We start from the raw sequence: 25,318 nt of genomic DNA on the forward strand, positions 1-25,318 counted from the left end.
TGCTTCTCCCAATTTGGATTCCTTTGAGGTTCAAACTGGGAAGTTGTCCTTGGCAGGGCTCCACTGAATGTGCCACTTTCCCCCCTCCCTGAACACAATGATAGGGTTATTTGCCCTGCTCCAGCCTGGCAAGAAAGACATCCCTCCTCAAATGGTATCCTGTTTCTTTGATCTGGGGCAGGGTTAGAGGCATAGGGGTTGAGTTCTAAAGTGAAAGTTACATCTCTGTGAGACAAAGTGGCCAGTTATGCTGGGTTTCCAAACTCCAGAGACCCCGTTTAGGTAGTTCTTTGTACCCAAAGCTCTTCTCACTAGTCTGCTCTGGGATCTGTTCTGTCTCTTGTGTGGCCATAGAGTGAACAGAAGTGATGGATATAAATGGCCTTTGGTGGCTATCAAGTCTGGCACTAATAAAAGAAGCTGTGTTCACACATGCACCAACTTGGTTGGTCATTGTCTCCAATTGGCCCATGGACAGGCTGGAGGATGGACAGGTGTGAAGAAAGGAGCTGGGCCTTTAGAGCCAACCTGGCTCATCGCCTCCCAGAGCAGAAGGCTTGGACAGGGAACCTAAGTCCCTGGAGCATCAGTTTCCTTCTCTGCAGAAGAGAGATCTTAACATCTGCCTTTAAAACAGAGAGTGGCGGTAACAAAACCTGCCCTGAGGGGTCCTTACAAGGTTGGAAGGAGATTGTGACTGTCAGGTCTTGGCCACATCGGAGTCAAAAATGAGTAGTTAGGGTTGTCATCATCTTGGCTCTTGCTCTGGGATTTGTCTGGCAGTTTTTCTAGGATCTAGGGCTGGTTCCTGTCGTGAAACAAAAAAATTTCTGTCTACCACTTCAGTCTCATCACTGTGGACTCCTTCCCAAGAGGAGGCTTGTAGAAAACAGGGGTCTGGAGTGTGAGAAACATGCACAGGGCAAGAATTATGGGCACAGAAGAGTAGCTAGGGAACTCATTTGTCTACTCTTCCTTGTTTCCTTCCTTTCTCTGAGTCTCCTTCTTGATCTGAACCAGAGCCATCCTACCACACTATGCTTTTTTTTTTGATCCTCAAAACTGGGAACAGATTTGTTTTCCTGAAAAGAGAATGTTGATGTTGCCATGGCTGGAAAGTTCTAAAGGAGTCAGGAAGCCCTGGGGAGCAGGCAGAGCTGAGCATAGACAGACAGGTGCTGAGGGCTACTACAGATGATAGACTCCGTTCTCTGTTACCTCTGCCTTTATCCCCAGGTCTGTAGTCATCCATCCGGGTCTGAATCCTCCACAGGATTCCCTGGCTCCCTCTTCCATCCTTCACACTCATTCACTCACACTTGACTGGCTTGGTTCTTGCCCCACTTTTCTTGCTCACAGCTCTTTCCCCTTTGACTTTCCCTTGGTCTTTCCCAGGCTTATGTCTCCTCTGAGCCTCAGTTTTGCTTCCATCCATGCCTTTGCCCTGCCCCCCATTCCCATATTGTAGGGCACAATGAAAATTCCAATCCCTGCAGCCTTAGGGAGGTGGGGGCCATGCAGTCCTGAGATCCAGAGAAATTAGGAGGCCCTTTGAGGTCTAAAAAAGTACCAATGGCTGGGCTTAAAACAGGCCTGTCTCCTTGGCTCCCCTTCCCCCGCCCCAGCCCTATCAATTAGAAGCAACACTAAGCCAAATACCACTGCTCACGGGGCAAACCTTCCTAACTGGAAATCATTAGCTTTTTAGTTGTTTTTTTTTTTTAATAAATCATGGTCTAAATAACCAAATAATGAATCTCTCACTAAGCAGCATAATCAATCTTCATAAACCACGGAAATACGCTCTGGAAAGATTGCATTTTACTGCTGTTGAAAACCTCGGTTTCATCAAATAAAGGAACAAATTGCCATTCAGGAAATTATTCTTGGGCTAAAATATGCAATCAACACTTAGCTTCCCACCTGCACAGTCTTAGAATGCACGTGGGGTAATGACATTTGACATGGGGCTTGTTATACTCCTGACCCAGGAGAAGGGTTTTCATATTTTCAATTTGTAATGTCTGGCAAGATTCCCAAAGTAATTTTCAATTAAAGTCCCTGGTACTTGTCAAACACGAAGACATTGCCCAAAAGATGGAATAACTTCATTAGGGGGAGACATATTCACTTCATCAAGTATTTCAGCTGAGTGTGCAAATCTTTAGCTCTTGTTCCAGTGCTACAATGGAACAAAACAAAGTCATTTTCTGTCTCTATCCACTAACTGGATGAAATTTAAGGGGAGGGGATTGACCAGTCATAACCTGTCAGTGGTATTCCTTCAATCTTCAGGAGGACCTGTTCCTTCTTCCTTAGCCATTTTATTCATTCCCTTAGCTGACTCTACTTCCCCAGATGGCTGAGGGGCAGGTACTAGAAACAACTTGGCTGGTCAGAGTTCTCCAGAATGCTTCGTACCAGACTTAGGAGAGAAGCTATTTTCTCTCAGTTGTGTTGCTATTAATATTGGTCCCGAGACAAAGCTCATGGGAGATAATAAAGCCATTATGCAGAAAAACCCACAGGCCAGAATCCAGCATAGAGGGCTCTGAACACATTTGAATACCTGGTTCCAGCTGCCCAGAAAGCCAGCTCTTACCTTGCCCTTTCCATTATGTGACCCAACACTAGCTTCTTCTTTGACTTAGTTTTGTGAAAATAGAATTTCTGCACTTGCCACCCCAAGAGTCCTGAATAATACATAAGTGATACAAATATAAGCATGTGTCAGTAGAATAAGAATCTAATAATGTTAAGGAACATTTCCTAAGTATTTTCCTTAAATATTTATTGATTCAATCAGTAACGATATATTGTGTATCTACTGTGAGCCAGACACTTGAAGTACAAAGATGACTAAAATGTGGTTACAGCCTGAATGGGATGGCTCACCCTGAGCCTGGGTGGCTCAGTCTGTTAAGCATCCCACTCTTGATTTCAGCTCAAGTCACAACCTCATGGTTTGTGAGATCAAGGCCTGTGTTGGGATAGTCTCTCTCCCTCTGTCTGCCCCTTCTTGGCTCATTCTCTCTCTCTCTCTCTCTCTCTCTCTCTCTCTCTCTCTCTCTCTCTCTCTCTCTCTCTGTCTCTCTCTCACAAAAGAAATAAGTAAATTTTAATATACATATATAGATGGCTATAGATCTCAAGTGGCTCAAGGACTGGTAAGGAATATAGATATGTGAGCAAGCCCATTGTTATAAATAGGATCATACAAAATGCCATTGACATCTAAATACAGGGAAAAAAACGGGTGCTTCCCAGAGAGCATAGGGGTAGAGTGGGCAAAATTGGTGAAGGGAATTAAGAGGTAAAAACTTCCAGGTCTAAAATAAATAAGTCACAGGGATGAAAATTACAGCATAGGGAATATAGTTAATATTGTAGTAACTTTGTATGGTGACAGACGATAACTACACTGACTATGATAAGCATTTCATAACATCTACAATTGTCAAATCACTATGTTGTACCTCTAAAACTAATATAATACTGTCAACTATACTTCAATGAAAAATAAATAAAAATGCTATAAGAGTTATGAGCTGCAGCTAGGGCATTCAGGACGGCTGTATGGAGGAAATAGCCCTTTTCTGAGTCTTGAAGGGTGAATTGCAATTGTAATAGGCAGAGAAAAGATGTAAAGGTACTGTGGGTGGAGAGAGCATGTGCTGAGTATCACAGGCCCAGACATGTGTGGCATTTCTCAGGAGCATCCAATAGTTCATTGTGGATATGGACCTTGGTACTTGAAGGGGAGAATATAGGGGATAAAAAATAACTTGAGAAGATAAGTTGGGAGCAGATGATAAAAGTTATAATTTTATCCCTTTTCATGGGACAAAGCAGCAGGACAGGTAAACAACCAGGTATGTGGGGTTTTTTTAATTTTAAGAGCAGTCTAGCAAGTGAGTGAAATGACAAGAAAAAGGCCAGGAAGGGGGCTCTTGTAATCCAATCAAGCCCTGAGAAAGGCATGAAGTAGGGCTATGGATGTGGAATGAGTGAGAGAGAACACATTTTAAAAAGATTTCAGAGGCAGAATTACCAGAATGTAGCCATGACAGAAAATGCAGAGAGGCAAGGAGGGACCAACCAAGAGCACTCCGGTGTCCTAGCTTGAAAGTCGAAGTAAACAGTCATGCTGTGAATTGAGATGAGAAACACAGGAGGGGAAAAAAATCTGAATGAACACAAGGAGTTGTGAGATTGAGTTTAATCTCATCTCTTCCATTAACCCAGCATCTGACCTTAGATACATTGCTTAATGCACTTAACTTTTCTTAACTATGAACTGAAAAGGCTAGAAAACTTCATCCCCACCTTCCTTCCTAGCTTGAACAGTGTGCAATTTAAAAGATAGAACATGAGCAAGTTTGGTCTGACAAAGTCTAAAAGTCAAAAGCATGAAGTTAATCAGGGCATGAGCTGCAAGCCAAGGGTGGATGTTCTCTTTGATCTCTCTGCACAGAGAGAAACCACCCTGGGGAGAAGGACGTGTGGGTTTGGGGAGAGTATGGTACAGTCTTCCACGAGCACAGAAGTTGTTCTTTGCTTTCTATATAGCTCAAAGGTCTATAAACACCCACTCTCCAGTGCTCAGTTGGTATATGACCAAGATGGCGTTGCCAAGCACTGGGGAAAGAAGATGCTATTCAAAACTGATGGGGCACAATTGCCGATCCATGTGGTGAATCATGGAATTAAATCCATACCTCAACGCTAAACACAAAATCAATTCTAGATGGACCAAAGACCTAACTATAAAAGGTTAAACTTTTAGAATCAAATACGGGAGAATAGCTTGATAACCCTAGGACAGCAATGGACTTTGAAAAAACAATTTGATTTTGAAGTAATTTTAGACTTACAGAGGAGTTTCAAAATGGTACAAAAAGTTCCATTATATTCTTCACTCAGCCTTCTTTATTAAAGTTAACATCTTATAGCATGCCTGGGTGGTTCAGTGGGTTAAGTGTCCAACTTCAGCTCAGGTCATGATCTCCCGGTTTGTGAGTTCAAGCCCTGTGTCAGGCTTTGCGCTGACAGTTCAGAGCCTGGAGCCTGCTTTGGATCTGTGTCTCCCTCTCTACCTCTACCCCGCCCCCCCCCCACCCCGGTTGTGCTCTGTGTCTCTCTCTCTTTCTCAAAAAATAAACAAACATTAAAAAAAATTAAAGTTACCATCTTATATAACCATGGTACAATTACCAAAACTAAGAAATGAACATTGGTACAATATGACTAACCAAACTATTTGAATTAAAGGACTTTTTTTTTAAAAAAAGACATAAACCCTCTAAATATAATAGATTGACAAATTCAACCATATTAAAATTAAGACTTTCCATTCAGCAAAGAACACCACAAAGAAAGAAAGGTAAAAGAGAAGATATAAACAGGGTGTCAGTATTCACAACACATCTAAGCAATCAAGGATTTGAATCAGAGCATAAGAAGGGTAAGAGGAGCAGCTACAAATTAATAAGAAGGCAAAAGATGGAAAAGATGAACGGGTGAAAGACGCAAGTAGGCATTTCACAGAAGAAGAGATAGACATGAATGGCCAACAAACATATAAAAGATCACTCAATTTAATTAATAGTCAAGGAAATGCAAATTCAGACTTCAAGACCAACAAAAGCAAATTCTGAAGAAGATCCGTGTCAAAATTCATTGCTCGTGGGGAGGTAAACAGACACCACCACTTTAGAAGGCTGGCATCCTTCGATAAAGTTAGCTAATCACATACCAGGGCTGTGTCACTAGAAGTGTAGTCCCTAGATTCACAGCACTGCTATTACTTTGAGACCTCCCCTCAGACTAAATGAACCAGAATCTGCATTTTAACACGATTCTCAGATGACCCAGATGCCTTTTAAAGTTTGAGAAGCCCTGGTCTTTAGAATCTCTTGCTCCAGTGGCTACCAAAGCAGGAGACGTGCAAGACAACGTTTGCAGCATTGTTTATAGTAACAAAAAGTAGGAACACCACAAATGTCGCCTAAGTGTAATGTGGGCAAGTAAATGGTGTATCGTTACACAATGGAATATTATCCAACACTGAAAATGAGTGAACTTCTCTTGGGTGACATAAAGATGAACCTTAGCCGGAAAAAAACTTAAAAAAAAGTCACAGAAGATTACATACAACATGCTACCACTCTAACACGGCTCAAACACAAGCAAACCCAAATAATGCATCATTTAGGAATCCATAAAGCCCTGAGCAAACCTTTTTTCCCCTTTGAAAAGGGAAGACAATTACAAACAATACTGAGGATATTGCTGACTCTGGCAGTAGAGCACAGAGATGATGAGGGATGGCAAGTGTGGGCCAGGTACCGGCGATAATCTAGTTCCCGGGTTGGGACTAAGCAAGCTCATAGGTGTTCCTTTGGTCATTGTGCTTTTCTTTTTTTTTTCTTTTTTTTTTTTTTTAATTTTTTAACGTTTATTTATTTTTGAGACAGAGAGAGACAGAGCATGAACGGGGGAGGGGCAGAGAGAGAGGGAGACACAGAATCGGAAGCAGGCTCCAGGCTCTGAGCCATCAGCCCAGAGCCTGACGCGGGGCTCGAACTCACGGACCGCGAGATCGTGACCTGAGTCGAAGTCGGACGCTTAACCGACTGAGCCACCCAGACGCCCCGGTTATTGTGCTTTTCAATGTATACATTATTTATATTCTCTTTTTTATATAATATTCCTTAATTTAAAAATCACTTTTTTTTTTTAATTTTTTTTTCAACGTTTATTTATTTTTGGGACAGAGACAGAGCATGAACGGGGGAGGGGCAGAGAGAGAGGGAGACACAGAATCGGAAGCAGGCTCCAGGCTCTGAGCCATCAGCCCAGAGCCCGACACGGGGCTCGAACTCACAGACCGCGAGATTGTGACCTGGCTGAAGTCGGACGCTTAACCGACTGCGCCACCCCGGCGCCCCTAAAAATCACTTTTAAAAAAACCTCCCTGTGCTTCTGTAGGAGCCAGGGTTACTGATTTGCACATGAAAGAGTTTGAGTTCATTGCAACGTGCCAATGCAGAGAAAGCAGCTGAGATGAGGGAGTACTCGAGTGGCAATAACATCTAAGGCAGAGCCACACAAGGCCAGGGGAAGAGGGCGGCCAACACAGCCAAAACCAGTGCGATGTTCAAAATCATGACCCTCCATGGGATGGGTCAGGTGATACGGAAGCCTAGTGCCAACGGCATAGTGCTTGGCTTCTCAGGGCCAGGGACAGCTCCCTAATCACTAGCAGGAAGGGCTTGATGGTTACACAGGATTTGTAATATATACATAAATACTTATGTCATGCATATGTATGTATATTCTGGAGCTAAGCAATAAAGCCCAGCTATTATTGAACACCTAGTACCTAAAATGAGGGATGTAAAGCACCCCTCCCAATGTCAGCACTCTGGGTCTACCAGGCCCCTCTCTACAATCGCAGCAAGATAAGGGCTCACCTGACCACATGTGCCAGGACAAGGCTTATGTTGAGCAGTGGTTCTCACACTTGGCTGCTCGTTGGAATCGCTCGGGCAGTTTTTAAAAATTCAACCCCCTGGGTTCTACCCCCAGAGATTCTGATTTAGTTGACATGGGATGCAGCTGTGATATTGGGAACTTTAAAAGCTCCCCAGATGATTCTAATGTATAGCCTTTTAAAAATTTTTTTATTTTAATAGAGCAGCTTCCCTTTCAAAAGTGCCTGTGTGGGATCACATAGTTAATAAGCCATAACATCTGGGGCAAAAAATAAAAGCATGTGAGTCCCGAGGGATGTGGGATACAGCCTGCACATTTGCATAAGAGTTCACAAATATATAGCGTGGAGTAGCAGTAGGTGTGCTGACCCACGATTGAGGACAGGAGGATGAGATGGAATTGTTAGGGTGTCCCAGGAATCATGACATCCCTTGCCTTTTGATCAAAAGCTATTTACACCAGAGTTTCTCAGCCTTGGTGCCATTGACACTTTGTGTCAGATAAGTCTTCGTTGTGGGGACTGCCCTGTGCACTATGGGGTGTTCAGCAGCATCCTGGCCTGTACCCAGTAGATACCTGCAGCCCCTTCCTAAGTTGTGACAACCAAAAATGTCACTAGACATGACAAATGATCTCTAATGGATGAATCTGCTGCCCCAGCAGACATCCAACTGGACAACGGAATACCAGTTTCCTCTTGCAGGCAGAGCTAGTCTTTAGATGTGATTTTTGTAGCCCCTCACACTTTGTTTTGGGAGCCAATAGAGCAAGGGAAGGGGTACAAACCACAGTGTCCCGCTAAGATGGTGAGACATAATTCCAAAGAGCTCTCTCCTTTCTCCTCCAGTGTCAGGTTGGGGTGGACTGAGGAGGGGCTGGTTGGTTGTGATAGGCTGACCCTGGAGCAAGGTTTGAGCCCAGTTCTTGGGGGCTTTCCTCAGAATGAGAGGCGGGCAAATCTCTTTGCCCTCAGTTTGGGGTCCTAGTGACCATTTTCTGAAGGAACAAGGAAAGTGCCTTTCAACATCCTGTTACCCAGGTAACTTTTAAGGCTGTGTTCCAGGTCCTTGCACCAGGCATGTTTGAGCAGGGGCTTTGCACAAGTTGGCTTGATATATTAACCTGTCTGGGAAGGAGCCTGTGTGCTTCCAGTTGTTGTAAAATAAACATGGGGCTCTGAGCTTGAGGGAGGCTGGCTTTTGTCAGGATCCGGGCTGATCCACGTTGTCCTCACCTCTGAATAATGAGCCAGAGGCCCAGAATAGGAAACTTTGCTTCAGCCACAATACCCGGTAAAATTTGAATTTGAATAACTTTTGCAAGTTCAACACAAAAACGATTCATTGAATGTGATGCCTTGGACTGGCACAGAAGTCACGGCCCCCGGCTTCTCGCAGTTTCCACTTGCACACACACACGTGCACAGATATGGCCAGTTCTGTTACCAGGTATGCTAGGTGAGGGCAAGTGTGGAGAGGATGGTTCAGGAGAAGCAGAGTGCAGCAGCAGAGGGGAAGGAGAGGTCAGCGGGCAGGCGCAGCTGGGAACGACCTGTGCAGTGAGGTTTGAGTTAGCCCTGCGGCAGTGGGGAGAGTGGGAAGGGGTGAGAGGAGCAAAGGAGATTGGTCTGGGCTGGTCTGGAGAAGGCCAGAGTGCTCTGCCTCAGACCTCGGTGTTCCCCAAAATGTCCATTGTTGGTTGTTGACCTGTTTTGTTTTGTTTTTTTGACCCAAGATCTCATTAAGAAGCATGTGTCCTATATCTCATTCTCATGCCCTTTGATTTTCCTCTCGTCTAGAACGGCCTCCCCATCTGGCAGGCATTTTAAACAGGATTCGATTAATGAGTAGGAATCTGGTCCAACTGGGTAAATAGGGTTAAGAGATGACAAGTGACAAGGTGGCTCTTCGGATACCCCTGGGGAGACTGTTGGCATGTGTAAAGGGCTCTGGATTGCGAATTATCACCCACTTTACAGAATAGTCTTTAGAACCTATAGGAAAAAAGGAACTTAGAAACCATCTGGCCTAACTCCTTAATTTTACAGAAAGGTTGCCTTAAATGTTTTTGGGAACAAGACGGGAAGCCAGTGAACCAATCAATCATTTTACAGATGATTGCATGGAGGAAACATGACTTGCATATTATCGCTTGCTTTTAAAAAAGGAAGGCAGAGCCTATACCAAAATCTGTGTCTGCTTGCTCAGAGGTGGGACTCCCGATCCCTGCCTAGCTAGGCTCCTTTTGCCTTCTAGAGCCTGTGATGGACTCGGCCACCTTGCGGGGGATGAAGGAGGCAAGACCCTTGCTGGCTTTATTTACCCCATGATCGGATGGCTGACACTGACTCAACTCGCTCCCTTCAGGGCGAGCCCGGGGGTGGGTAACAGCTGGGAAGCCTGCTGCAGCTGGCTGAAGTCTCCCAGGAGGACAGACGGAAGGGCCAGAAAAGCCGGCTAAGGCATCCCACATACCAGGCCGAGTACGAATGACCTGCAGTTTCCACTGGCAGACTAAACTCCAAATCTCAGATAATTGACTTTGGACAGAGATTTTCATGGATTTTTTTTCCTTACCCAGAAAGGCAGTCATGTCTGGGGAAAGAAAAGCCCCAGTCAGCTGCACCGTACAATCCCTTTCTGGCCTCAAAGGAAAGGACATTTCTCAGAAAAGTCCATCACTGGGGGCCAGGCGGCAGAAATATAACAAAGCAGCGTCCTGTGCTATCTCGAGTCCCTTCCTTTCTGTGGGGCTCCCCTCTTGTGAGGTGCCCACCCCAACCCTGGATCACCAAGGCAGTGTCAAAGCTATGAAACCCTCTGTCATTTCTGCCATCAGGCTCCCACCTGCTCAATTTTCTGCTCTCTCTGAATTGTGTCAGAGAGGGGCGTTTTGAACTAATTCAGATGAAATGACCAGTAGGGTGATGTGCACTCTTGATGTACAACTGGCAAGAAAGAAGTTTTCTTGAAAACCTTGAAAAGCACTTGAGAGAGGATCTGGTTCATGGCCTTCCCAACTGTGTTCTGTGAAGCCCCAGGGCTCTGCAGAGGTGCTCTGGGGGCCCCCACCAGGCCGAGAGCACTCCCAGCAAGGCAGAAAGTTCTGCCCTGTGTCCGCTGGAGGACCTCAGCTTCTATCTATGGTGTACACCAAGGTTCTACTCATGGTTTCTCTTCAAAGCATTTTGCTTTTCCAAAGAAAGTTTAGAAACCAGTGATCGATGCTTGAAGGAACCTTGAAAACATTACACTAACTGAAAGAAGCCAGTTACAAGGAACCACATATCACACAATTCCACTTCAATGAAATATCTGGAATGGGAAACTCAAGAGACACAGGAAGTAGATCAGTAGGTGCAAGGGGCCGGAAGGAGTGGGGAGTTGAGAAGGACTGCTAATGGCTACGGGTTTCTTAAGGGTGATTCTAGTAGGTTCTAGAATTGGATAGGTGGTGGTGATGGTTCCACAACCTTGTGAAGATACTAAAAAAGCACTGCACTGTATACTTCACAAAGAGCGAATTTTATAGTATGTGAATTAAATATCAGTTAAAAAAAATTTTTTTAACGCTTATTTATTTTTGAGAGACAGAGACAGAGCACAAGCAGGGGAGGGACAGAGAGAGAAGGCGACACAGAATCCAAAGCAAGCTTCAGGCTCTGAGCTGTCAGTACAAAGCCCAACTCGGGGCTCAAACTCACAAACCGTAAGATCATGACCTGAGCCAAAGTCGGACGCTTAACCAACTGAGCTGTACAGGTGCCCTTTAAATCTCAGTTTTAAAAAGTCAGTGACATAATGCAATTCCTTCATTTTTCAGTTGAGAAAACTGAGGTCTAGAATGATGAAGAGACTTGCTGAAGACCTGCAGACATGTAAGGAGCAAAGTCCAAAGTGGCTCCCTAATCAGATGCTAGACTTCATGGTAGAGTTGCACGCAGGTCCAGGTTTCCCGTGTCCCTCGAGCCACATGAAAGAACTGACAGCCTCTATTGCCTACACAGGAGCCTGGTCGTAAACAGAAAGAACAGTGGCTCTCTCCCCATGTCTCTCTCTCCTATAACTTTACCAGAGTAGTAAAAAGACACTGCCGTGGTGAGCAGGAGTTAGACAGAAAGCCAGGATGAGAACACACTGGCCCCATGGGACTGTGTAGGCTCGTGCCAGCGAGAGGAGCAAGTGAGGGTCTGTGTTCCACCGACAAGCCTCGGCCTGGATGCAAAATGGTGTCTACACTGATGCTCACCCTCCCTGGCCCCAGCGCCTGTGCACTGTGCAACCATGTGCAAGCCACTTCCCCCCCCCAAACTACACTCCTTCCCTACAAAATGTGCTTGATGATAATAATAATGTCTTCAGCTAACTAATAAGGTAACAGATGTAAAGTTCCAATACAGGCATTATTATTTTTATTACCATGTGAAGATGTCTTAAAGGGTCTCATTGCCCAAGGGCTGTGTTCTACCTATCAGGTAGAGAATTGCATGTTAGAAATGACCTGTGGCTCAGGTCATGATCTCATGGTTTGTGAGTTTGAGCCCCACATCCGGCTCTGTGCTGACACCCACCCCCTCTCGTGATCTGTCTCTCTCTCTGAAAAATAAATAAACATATAAAAAATAAATGACCTAGATCTAAGTCTAAAAGAGAGAGGATTGAGGCAGAGAGAGCTCTCATAGAAGAGCATAGTTTTCTTTAGGATATAAAAGAGTTACATTTTCCAACACAGAATCTCTCTTTCTCATCTTTCTGCCTTCATTTTTTAGAGCTGTGGCCAAAGGAATGAGGAGAAGGAAAAAGTCTGACAGGCCAGATTCTATAAGTGAATCTGAGGGTCTGTGGATGATGTGGTGTTGGGGTCAGAGCAGAGCCTTCAAGAAGGTGGTGACGCTTGATCTTGCTTTGGAAAGACACAAAGAAAATTGTAGAAGAAAAGCCCACAGGTGGCAAACTTGGTGGGTGGGCAACCAGGGGGTGCTGCCTGGTTGGGCAGAGAGAAAAGGGGCCGAGTTCTCGAGTTGGCTGATGATGATGGGAAGAACCAGCACAGAGACAAATTTTACATTCCTCAGGCCACCCCCAGGCTCAGTCTTCCTAACTGTCCTCCCAGATGTAAGAGTCTGACAGAAATGCCAGAGCCTCTACTACATTCTGACCTGCAGTCCTCAGCAACTTGCCCTGAGGAGAAGGACAATGACTTCCATCCAAATCCACATGGTGTTCACCCACAATTCTAGAAATCAGTTGAATGGAAACATTTCTATTATACTGAGGGACCTAGTAAGAACCCACTAAGTTTAAGAAATTTTCCTTGAGGAAATGTGGGCTATAGCTTCGAACTTCACAACGTCAATCAAAGGAGGCACCAAGAAATCCACGCTCGGGAATGACCCCCATGTTCAACCTCCCAACAATCTGGTGTTCTTGTGAATGTGAACAGTGGGATGAGGAGAGGTCTAGGGGCATTTCCAGGCATCATGTATATGTTTTTTGAATAAACAAAGGAACGAAATCAGGCTCAGACTCAACTGGCGCCTTAGTACCATAGATTATTAGACCTCTCAGTAGGAACCATACGTATCATGACATAGAATATGCCACTTGGGCCCTCATTAGCAGCAGACAGAAGACTTTTGTGAAATAAAATCCAGACCTTCTATTTGGGGAGTTGGATAATGTGGAGAAAATCTGCCCTGGCCACCCTGGCTATCTTTTAGGGAGCTTCAGTTTTTAGTTTAGTTTTTATGGCAATTTACACTCATAATTATGAAAGCAAACCCCTAAGTTCCCGCAGGGGTGGACAATCAAGAGAAAGGAATTATCCCGTAGCTTAGGAGAAAAGGGCTGCAGAGGGTTGCCCAGCCTGAAGAGGGTGAGTATCCTCTTTCCATGTCACCCTGATGTCAAGTTCACTGACAGGGAGGGTGTACAAGCTGTAGTTCAAGGCCCCTAAGGATAGGAATTGTGTATGTCTCATTGTGGATGGACACCCAGTGCCTAGCATGTGCTTGACCTATAAGAGGAGCTCAAAAAATCATATTTGGATTCATGAATAAACACATGGTTGTGGCTCAGTATTAATTTCAGGTGCGTACACACAACCATGTGAAACAGAATCACTATGCTGGATCATGTCTAGATAAATAAAATGTATTTGGTTCCTTGAAAGGGTTGAATACATAACTTACTTGGACATGTAAGTGATAGCCACACATATTCCTCTGCCTGGGGAGAATGTAAATCAATCTCCTTCATTTTCCAAATGTCAGTTCAACTGCTTGAACATAGAGCTAAAACATTTGGAGCCACAGAAATGTGGGACTTCAGGCATTCGTCTGAGAAATTGGCTGAGAACTGACAGAAATCTGTAACTTGCCAAAGATTCATTTGAGACCCTGTCTCTCAGACTGAGACAACCCAAGGACATGGAAAGAGGGCTTTGTTGGGACCCTCTGTAATAAGTTAGATCTGGGTGCCTAATAGAGTATCCCATGGCCACACATGGCCACACATGGCCACTGAGCCCTTGAAATGTGGCTAGTCCAAATGGAGATATGCTATTAATATAAAATGCACATCAGATATCAAAGATTTCATACTGATATTTACTGACATTTACTAACAAATGTTTTCAATTGATTATATGTTGAAATGATAAAATTTTGGAGATATATATATATATAATGTTTTAAAAATTAATTTCACCTATTTGTTTTTACTTTTTTTAATGTGGCTACTAGAAAATTTTAAATTTTTTTTTCAACGTTTATTTATTTTTTTGGGGACAGAGAGAGACAGAGCATGAACGGGGGTGGGGCAGAGAGAGAGGGAGACACAGAATCGGAAACAGGCTCCAGGCTCTGAGCCATCAGCCCAGAGCCTGACGCGGGGCTCGAACTCACGGACCGCGAGATCATGACCTGGCTGAAGTCGGATGCTTAACCGACTGCGCCACCCAGGCGCCCCGAAAATTTAAAATTTTAAATGTGATTGATAATAGCCAAAAGGTGGAAGCAACCCAAAAGTTCAATGATCAATGAATATATAAGCAAAATGTGGTGTGTGTGTGTGTGTGTGTGTGTGTGTGTGTGTGTGTGTACACACTATTCTGCCTTCAAAAAGACAGAAATTCTGGGGCGCCTGGGTGGCTCAGTCGGTTAAGCGTCCGACTTCGGCTCAGGTCATGATCTCACGGTCCGTGAGTTCGAGCCCCACGTCCGGCTCTGGGCTGATGGCTCAGAGCCTGGAGCCTGCTTCCGATTCTGTGTCTCCCTCTCTCTCTGCCCCTCCCCCATTCATGCTCTTTCTCTCTCTGTCCCAAAAATAAATAAACGTTGAAAAAAAAATTTAAAAAAAAGAAATTCTGACACATGATATAACATGGATGAATCTTGAGGACTTAGGAAAGGTGACATAGGCCAGTCACATAAGGACTTGTATGATTTCGCTTATATAAAGTGCCCAGAGTGGTCAAGTTCATAGAGACAGAGCAGAATGGTGGTTCCCACTTCTGGGGGAAAGAGGGAAGTGGGGAGTATTGTTTAATGAGTACATTGTTTCCATTTGGGAAGAGGAAAAAGTTCTAGAGAAAGATAGACCATGCTGATGGTCACACAACATTGTGAATGTACTTAATACCACAGAAATGTACACTTTCAAAAGATTAACGTGGAAAAGTCAATGTTGTATATATTTAACCACAATTTTAAAGAAAGGAAAATAGGGGCACCTGGATGGCTCAGTCAGTTAAGCGTCCGACCTCGGCTGAGGTCATGATCTTGTGGTTCCTGGGTTCAAGCTCCACATCAGGCTCTGTGCTGAGACAGCTCAGAGCCGGAAGCCTGCTTTGGATTTTGTATCTCTCTCTCTGATCCTCCCCTACTCGCACTCTGTCTCCCTCTGTCTCAAAAAATAAATAAATGTTAAAATTTTTTTAAATTAAAAAGGAAAATAAAAAGAAAAAAATTAACTGAAAGGACTTCTAGTGAGTTCCATAATTAAAGAAAATCTTCATTTTATTAGATCTTTGGCCTCCAAGTCAATAAATATGTTACTTCACTACTTCACAAACGTCAGCCCAAGAATCTCTCTACAATTAAGGGAATCTGTCACTGATTATGCAGTAGAGTTTTCTAGGTCACTCAAAAGGCAATTCTCAGGTTTGCCCTTTGAGGATCTGATGAGCAGGCATCCCCGGATGTGAGTGGAGACTTCTGGTTTGTGACTGGGAAAGAGGAGAATCTTGTTGACTGTGGGGTATGCTAAGAGAAAGGGGAAAAATGAGAATGAGGAAGGCTGTCATGTGGGGGCCCATTCTGTGCCAGGCCTTTTGGGACTCCAGGAAGTGAGAGAAGTTAGGGCAGAGGGAAAAAGCAGCTTTTGTGAAAAGGAACTGTGTGACAAAGGCAGGGCCACTTTGGGGCCCAGGTAACAAAAGTAGCACAGAGCAGAGGAACGGTGTCTTCTCCCATGGCTTGGGTGTGCAAACCCCTCTGAGGTGGCTACGGGAGCAGAGTCAGCTCTGGGCAGAGGCTGGCATTGCCGCCCCATCAGAGACTGAGTAAAGAACAGCAGAGGGAGGACCAGGACAGGAGGAAGATGGTGACTACAGACAGGCGGCTAGTTTGTGGCCCCGTGGGGGTGTTCTCTTCGTAAAGTCACAGAAATGTTTGGAGAGGCTTTGCAGGATGCTGGAGGACTCTTGTGAGCCTGCGTGGGAGCAAGAACAGGAACTCGAGAGTTATTGACATTAGTGTGACTTAATTTGTACTCAGGCTGGTAAAGCCTGGGAGAGGGATTATATTACAGGGGCATCCAAAGGTGCCTCAGTTTTGCTCTACAGGGAAAATTACTCCATAAATGCCAGATAATGGTTTGGTAAAATAAATTTAAGTTCCTTAAACAAACACAAATCCAAAGGCAGAATGACTTAATTCCGTTTGAAAGGACTATAAGGAGTAACAAAGAGGAAATTCACTATACAGAAGGGATTCTCCTAAGAAAGAGCTCCAAAGCCAGAAGCTGGGAGCATTTTTCCCAGGAAGAGAGCCATTGAGAAAGAAGACAGTGAACTCAAACATTCTCTGATAGAGCTCACATGACCCTGTGCTCCTGGCCACAGCCAATAGGACCAAAGATATTCATCCCATCTAGCGCTTGGGCAGCTGACCCAGGGCCAACCAAACCCATGAGCTGTGGCCCACTTGAAAAATTACCAGAAGCAACCATATTGTAAATAATGCAAGTAAAGAAAAAGCCACACAGCTGGGCCACTAAAGCAAAAGTATATATTGGGAGCTCCAAGATTGTAAAAGAAAGGGGACATCCTCTGTCCCTCTCCCCACATTCTCCTCTCTTGTCCAAGAGAAGGAGACACAAATCCAGACTCCTGGACACTGACTGGGCCACATTTCCCAGGGACCTCATCCCCATGTATCAGGCAGACATGTTCTTGACTCAGTCGTCCTTCTGTCACTCCCAGGTGATGGTAACCAGGGGCTTTTTCCAACATGGGAAGAGATCTCATGTTTAGTATTTTTCCTATTCTCGTTGGAGCATTCCTACCCTTGTGATCTCCAATCTATACCTCTAATAATGCATAGAAACTAATATATGCAAATTCTTCTGAATTATAAAAAGCTGTAAGTAAATACAAGGTTTGATGGCTACTGCTGTTTTTAGTCATTATCATCCCATTCATGATTACCATTATGGTCCTTAACAGAAGTACCCTAAAAGTCCCCAAATGGAATGTGTGCTGGATGAGATATTTCCACATGAAAGAGAATAGCAAGATGATCAGAGGAAATTCTCTGTTCTTTCTAGAGAAGGATGAGAGCCAAGACTTCTGCATCTCATCAATGCCCACTGATGCTATTATGTTGATCCTGCAAAATCTTGAAGGCCTTCTGAATCATTAAAGAAAGCTTAGATTGTGTCTGGTTTATTTGTTTAGTGTTAAGTGTATTTCCTTGTATTTGAATTCTTTGTAAATTCATAATCTGCCTGTGGTGACTGAGTTATTTAATTTTGGAATGTTCACTCCATTACCCAACCAAGCCAGATCCACTTTGGTTTTGACCCAGACCACCTGAGCTTTCATGTCTGGCTCTGAAATCCTTCCTGTGCCCGCACTCCCCCGCACCACGTGATCTAGGGGTGGATCCTCCTGACAGTCTTCCTCAACGTGTAAATTAGAGCAAAACCAGTTCCACAAATAATTTTGCTGTACATCGAAGTCCTTTGGGAAAATCAGGGCAAAAGCACAGCACATAGGGTCCTCCCAGCGGAGCTCACAGTCTGCCTATAGCAGAACCTCTCAGGGACCTACTACCTGTGCAGAGCTGGGATCCACCCTTTACTCAGGAGGAGTGCATGGGTCCAATCACCCCTCATAGCAGTCTATACATTTACATTCTTTTTTTTTTTTTCCTGGCTTCTCAATTTAAAATAATTTCAGACTTACTAAAAGATTGCAAACATAGTACAAAGAATTCCCATATACCCCTCATCAGATTCCCCAAATGTTAACATCTTACATAACCATACTGCAATGATCAAATCAGAATATGAACGTTGCTGCAATACTTCCTGTACACACTATGGACCCTATTCATAGCTCATCGATTGTTCCACTAATTGTCCTTTTCTGATCCAGGGTCTAATCCTGGGTCCCGTGTTGTTTTTAGTGGTCATGTTTCCTTAGTCTGGGGGAGTCCGTGATCACCTCCCTAGTTTCTTGCTCTGTGGCCGCAAATAAAGTGGACATTCCACCTGCTTCAGGGCACGGGCAGTGGGAGGAGCCCAGGCAGGCCAAGTGCTGAAGGAAGAGAGACCTCGTAGCCAGTGGGTGTTCAGGACGCTCTCCCCCTAGGAACCAAAGAGAAGGTTGATTTCACCTCCCCACCACACCACGCAGCCATGAAGCAGCATCAGGGGCTTCCTAGCGTGTATCAGACGTGGAGAAAGTCTTCTGGGCTTTCATTCACCCTCATTTCAGAGTCTTTGCAGATTACCTTATTACTTCTTTTTTTTTTTTTGACCTATTAGTTGGATTTTCCACAGAGAAATTTCTCATCTTTTAGCAATGCTATTTAACCAATAAAGACACCTTTTTCTCTATGTTTTCCCCAACCAAAACCAGAATGTAATTATATGTCAAAAGTTATTCTCTCTTTCTCTCACTCTCTCTCTGTCACACACACACATCTTCTGAATGCATATTATCTTTTAATTGTTGTTAAAAGGCAAGATGGCAGAGTGGTTAAATGCTACATTCTGGTACAAGACTGAGTTCAAAACCCAGCTCTGTCCCTTACTAGCTTTGTGACCTTGTGCCTCAGGTCTCACCTATCAAATGGGAATAGTAATAGTATAGATCAGACATGCCCGTTAGAGTAAATATTTGTAAAGCATTTACAGTAGTTTCTAGGATGGTTAACATTATATGGGTATTTGCTAAATACACGTTTAAAAATAAAGAGGCCATGGGGCGCCTGAGTGGCTCAGTCAATTGAGCGTCCGACTTTGGCTCAGGTCATGATCTCACAGTTGATGGGTTCGAGCCCCACATCAGGCTCTGTGCTGACCGCTTGCTCGGAGCCTGGAGCCTGCTTCAGATTCTGTGTCTCCTTCTCTCTCTGCCCCTCCCCCACTCACGCTTTGTCTCACTCTGTTTCTCAAAAATAAACAAATGTAAAGAAAAACAAATACATAAAGAGGCCACTGAGACTGCTGTAACCAATTAGCATCCTTTGTATTAACATGCTATTGGACACAAATCTTTCTAAAATGTAAATTAGTCACATCCCTGACACCGTTAAAACTCTTTGGCTGCTGGCAGTTCCCAGATGGAATCTAGTCTACAAATGTGTGCTAAGTACATATGTGCATGTACATTTTTTCCTTTGTTATCAGGCAAACATTTAAAATGAGAGATTTCACAGGAAGCAAATTTTTCCAAAATTCTCCAAAATTCAGACTTCTCCACGTGGAGCTTATGTCCCCTCAGAACAACAACTCGAATGGAGCTAAACAGAAGCAGATTCCCGTAGGCAGGGACTGGATGGTGTGGGTGAGCCATGGTTCCCACCCTTCCCTATAGTCTCCCTGACAATGAAAGGAAGGTGAACTGCCATATATGATCCCGTACATACTGTTGTTTTTCTTATAGTAGAGAAATAGTTCTCTTTACCTCTACCAGGAGTAGAACAGATAGAGAGTTTATGAGGGCCACATTTGAAGAAAAACATGAGAATGTGTAGTACTTTGCAGGCATGAAACTTTTTCCTACACATTTTACAAGCAAATTGTGTCAGATTTGAAAAAGCGTGATCAAAGATAGATGCCTTTTCTTTAAAAAAAAAAAATTATTTTTGAGAGAAAGACAGGGGGAGACAGAGACAGGGAGAAAGATAGAGAGGAGAATCCCAAGCAGGCGTCTGCACTGTCTGTGCTGAGCCCAGTGCAGGGATTGAACCCATGAACTGTGAGATCGTGACCTGAGCCAAAATCAAGAGTCAGATGCAACACACTGAGCCACCCAGGTGTCCCAAAGATGCCATTTCTTACATTGGACCTCATCATTCGCTGTTGCCTGGTCGCTGTAGGTATTCCAAAGTGGAACCCCTGGTCCACAGAATAAAGCACCAATACTCAGACCCTTCATGACTTCATTCCCGTGGACCCCCTCAAATTTACTTCCCAATGCACACATATCCTATATTCAGCAATTTTGAACTATTTGGGGTAATGTGGCTGCATGTCTTTTTCTTTGATGTCTTATGAATGGAACATCTAGCTACAAAATAGAAATTTTTGCCTGGTGTTCAATCTCAAACCACTGGTATTCATCAGCATTGTACATTCCAAAATACTCATTAAAATAAAAAAGAAGATAACATTTGGTTTAATCATGTAACCAAAGTCACCCTGATGATAAATCAAAGCTAGACGATCAAGAACAAAAAGGACCTACAAATCTTCAAGCATAATTCATCTTGACTACAAAACAGTAAAAACATTCATAAGGAGTGCAAATACAATCCCATGTGCCACACAGTGATTTAATAAACCGACATACACTATGAACTGGAAAATACATGTGACAGTATATATTTTGAATAATATAAGTAACATGCTGACCTTTGCTCCTGGAGGATCAGACTATGTATATATTATCAGAATCATCTTAGTCCAAACAAAATTGATCCTGATTTAGGAAAGAACTTCACTTGGTTGAGAGTTTCAGAGAGAATGAAGACGGTGCTGAAAAGAATTTTGTATTTAATGGATATCTGTGGGGACAAGATGGTTACTGATGGTGCTATCCACATGTCAGGTCCTTCAGGCAGTGGAAGAGGCCCTGGGCCATGGAGCAGAGGGGAAGGAGGGACAGAGGAGAGGCTCTCATCCCAGGTCCTGGCAGCTTGGTGGCTTAGCAAGGTGACAGAGTATGAGATGAACAAAGCTTCAGTAGGTCTCTGAAAGACACGAGACCTGAAAAAAAGTTCTCTCTTCATGTTCACATATCTGTTGACACACATATATAATTTTTAAGTTCTCTGGTTCCTCTGATGAGGAACCTGAGTCCCTGAGAATTTGACTTGGCTGGAGACAGCTGATAAGAGCTCACCTACTTGAGCTCCAGGGGTTCTGATAACCAAGCCACCACTACATTGCAGTAAAAGGGGGCATTTCAGAGTTTCAGTATTTTATTAACTTTTCCCTCTCATCTTAAAAACTACTTCAGTGCTGGGGCACCTGGGTGGCTCAGTTGGTTGAGAGTCCGACCTCAGCTCAGGTCATGATCTCACAGTCCGTGAGTTCGAGCCCCGCGTCGGGCTCTGTGCTGACAGCTCGGAACCTGGAGCCTGCTTCGGATTCTGTGTCTCCCTCTCTCTCTGCCCCTCACCCACTCGCATTCTGTCTCTGTCTGTCTTAAAAAGTAAATAAACATTAAAAAAAAAAAACTACTTCAGTGCTAGAAGTCTATGATCCTTTTGACCTTGGATGACAAATGATACAGAAGTAATGTATGCCTCACATGTAACTAATTACCACCATTTGTTGAGCACCTACTATGTACCAGTCACTGTACGTAGGTCATCTTGCTTAATTCTTACAATAATATTATGAGCTAAGTACTATCAGCCCCATTTTACAGATTAAAACAACAACAACAACAACAACAGAGGTTCAGAATGGTACAATAACCTGTCCGTGTGACATAATTCCTAACTGGGAAAGCCTGGATTTTTCAGGTTTCTCTGACTCCCAAACCTGTGCTCTTGGTATTTCACTAAATTGCCTCTTCACATAACAGTGTAATAATCGTGATCTTTCATAGACTTTTATAGGTCAGGCCCCTGACCAGATACTTTACCCAGACAACCACAACACTGTCAGGTCCCTGTTACCGCCCATTCGTGTATGTGGAACAGACCTTCTGAGGGAAGCTGACTTGCCAGGGTCCCAGGAGACTAAACCAGGCTTCACCCTAGAAGGGTTCAAGGCCTTTGATGGAAAATTCTAAATGTAGCCAGCAACAGTCTAAAGGAGTGGTTCTCAAACTCTACTGCATTTAGAATCAGCTGGTCGGCTTTTTAAAATTCCACGGCCCGTATTGTTTAGTGGGTACAGAGTTTTCTGTTTGCAGTGATAAAAAGAAATGCTGGAAGTTGATAATAATGATCGGTACACAACACTGCAAATATACTTAGTGCACTGAAGAGTAAGTAGTATGCTTAAAAATGTCCAAAATGAGAAGTGCCTGGGTGGCTCAGTCGGCTGCGTGTCCAACTTTGGCTCAGGTCATGAGCTCACAAGTTCGTGAGTTCGAGCCCCACATTGGGCTCTGTGCTGACAGCACAGAGCCTGCTTCAGACCCTCTTTCCCCCTCTCTCTGCCCCTCCCCTGCTGTGCGTTCTCTCTCAAAAAGAAATAAAACATTAAAAAATGTTTAAAATGATAAATTTTATGTATATTTTACCATAATAAAAAAAATCCATCTCCCGGACCTTAACTGCTAGGATCACAGGGACTGGTACCCAGATATCAGGATTTTTTTAAGCTCCCCAGTCACTTCTGGTGTCCAGCTAATGTCCAGCACTGTGACTTAGAACCGTGCTCCTCAAACTTAAACGTGCCAACGAATCACCCGGGGAATTTGTAAAATGCAGCCTTAGATTCAGTTGGTCTGAGGTGGGGCTTGTAATCCTGCATTTCTAATAAGATCCCAGGTGATGCTGCTGGGACCACACTTTGAGTAGCAAGACGTCAACCTGTCTGCACATTAGAACCACCACCTGGAGACCATTCATTTCTCCCAGGAGTTAGGTGGAACTCCACTTCCCTGGGACGCTAATAGTTTCATGGATTAAAAAAAAAGAGATTCTATGGATAAATAAATTTGGTAGGGGCTGAGGCAGCAAAGTTAAGCTAGTGTCTTCTTGGATGCTTTAGTTTGCTCACGTGTGTTGTGAGTCTTCAAGAGGGAGATGGAAGTGCCCAGCGTTTCCCAAACACATCTGACCCAGAGTGTTTATCAGAGCAGAACAGTGCCAAGGATGACAGTCACTCCTGTAGCATTGTGCACTGGGAGAGGCTGTCAACTCTGCTGAGAGCCACAGGGGATGCCCTGAAATCAGCTTCTGGTGCAGACAGATACACCTTGGGACAGGCACAGGGAGGCTAGGTCTTACATTGACAGCCCATACAGGAGGCCAAGAAAGATGAGATGCCCCACATATTTTCACCTACCTTGAGGTCTGTGACTTCAAATGCACCTCTTCTGGGTGCCTGGGTGGCTCAGTTGGTTAAGCATCCTACTCTTGGTTTTGGCTCAGGTCATGATCTCACAGTTAGTGAGTTCAAGCCCTGCACCGGGCTCTGTACTGACAGGGCAGAGCCTGCTTGGGATTCTCTCTCTCTTCCTCTCTCTCTGCCCCTCCCCTGCTTTTCCTCCCCCTCTCTCTTTCTCTCTCTCTCAAAATAAATAAATAAACATTAAAAACAAATTTTTCAATGAAAAGATAAATGCACCCCTACTACTGGAAGGGCCTCAACTTCTTCATGTGTGCAAGAAGGAGGCTGGGTATCGCTGTCCGGCGTCCCTTGACAGTGTTAATACCGCGAGGTGTGGTGGTGTTCGGTGCTAGAATCAGTAAGTTGCAAAATCACAATTTGGGGAGGGGGGCGGGCAGATCATGTAAGTACCTTTTGAAGCCTCACTAGGTTTGGAACAAACAGAAAGATAATTTTAAATTGGCCTACAATCCTCAAAGAGGTCTAAGATTATATGTAGCAGGTGTCAGTCTCGGGCTTTTCTCTCTGCCTCACCCCCAACCCCACACCAAGTCCTGCTGGTCCTGTGGGGAGTGCAGTTCCAGCATCTGGCCTCCCAGTTCTAACCACCATTGTCTCTGCCTGGAACAGCTTCTGGGCCTGGCCTTTTCCCAGCCCAAGCAATCCTCACCCTGCCTGAAGTCTCCTTTTCAAAAGGCAAGTCTCTCTCATGCTTAAACCCACAAGCAGGCCCCGTGTCCTCAGGGGAAAGTTGAGCTTGGCCTGAGCACCAGTGCCTGGATGCCAGGCCCTCATGCTTTCTTACCACCTGCATGACGCTGCTGGTCCTGCTCAGCCGGCCTCCTGCCCCCATGACCTCACCTGAGTATGAGTACCTCTACTCAGCCCCAAGGTCTCAGCTTATTACCTTCCTTCCTTCTAAATCCTTCCCAGCTCTTCCTCCTCCATCTGCATCCCCGAGCCCTAGGTAGGAACCACATTGTCCCGCAGCCTCCAACACCCCACGATCAACACCCCTGAGCTTGGGGACAGGAACTAAACCTCATTCGCAATTGAATCCCAAGCCCTGGCCCCGTGCCTGGAACAGAAAGAGTGCTCAACAAAAACTTACCAAATTATCCAAAGTCTGAGTCCTCAAGGCCCTGAGAAGGTATGATAAAGGGCCTTCTTACCTAAGGCTGCTTGGCCTCAAAGGGAGTTCACCTGTCTCTCAGCATCACCAGGGAGCTCCATAAGGAAAAGGAAGAGAAACAATGGTACCCAGGGCCTGGGCAAGCCAGTAGTGTGTTCTACTCACGGTCAGTGTAATCAGTGTGGCTGTGCCACTCTCCTGCTCAAACACTATCAGGGACAAAGCTGCCCAAATGATAGAGGCCGCACTCCCTCCCCTAGATCAGATTCCCACCCGCAAACAATCTGGCCCCTACATATCTTTCCAACCTTTGCCCAACCTTTGTTCTCTTCAAATGCCCAAAGGTCCAGTTAAGAAACACCTTCATTTCCCCATACACACCTCAACAAACCCCCCACCTCTGTGCCTCCCCCCGAGTGCCTTCCTTCCCCCAACTCACACTCCCAATATCCAACCTTTATAACCTCCACATCCCAATATTTACCTCCACGTGAGATCCTCTGGGATTCCTCCAGCCAGAAGGAACAACTCCTCCCCTGCTTGTGTCTTCTATATTAGTGTCCCTTTCTATCACATCTTACAGTTTTCTGTATATTTGTCCTGTCTCCTGCTAGACCCTTAGTGGGAACATGCTTTCTCTGCTTCACAGCATGGAGACTCGCACGCAGCAGGCTCTAAAATATATACTGAATTAACTAATTGATTAGGTAAGCAAGCCTCTGTCTGTGGGGCATTTACACCTTACGTGGCACCATCACGAACATTAACCATTCAAGTCTCATGGATGTCTTTAGGGGCTGGTGGGGTAAATCCCATTCTCCCTCATTTGCAGGCCGAAAGTGAGTCTCTAGGAGGCTCAGTGTCTCACCCAAAGCACCACAAC

The 25,318-nt window shown here is 44.6% G+C and overlaps 1 long non-coding RNA gene across 1 annotated transcript in view; it reads left to right on the forward strand.

Moving 5' to 3' along the window:
* LOC123385919 overlaps positions 1 to 17,445 on the forward strand; it is a 42,293-nt gene extending 24,848 nt beyond the window's left edge. Inside the window, exon 3 of the long non-coding RNA XR_006599201.1 lies at positions 17,325 to 17,445. This is a non-coding gene — a long non-coding RNA (uncharacterized LOC123385919). The remainder of the gene's footprint in view (positions 1 to 17,324) is intronic.
* The last annotated feature ends 7,873 nt before the right edge of the window (positions 17,446 to 25,318 follow it).

Source organism: Felis catus, chromosome B3 (genome assembly GCF_018350175.1).
Source record: "Felis catus isolate Fca126 chromosome B3, F.catus_Fca126_mat1.0, whole genome shotgun sequence".
Lineage (NCBI taxonomy): Eukaryota > Metazoa > Chordata > Mammalia > Carnivora > Felidae > Felis > Felis catus.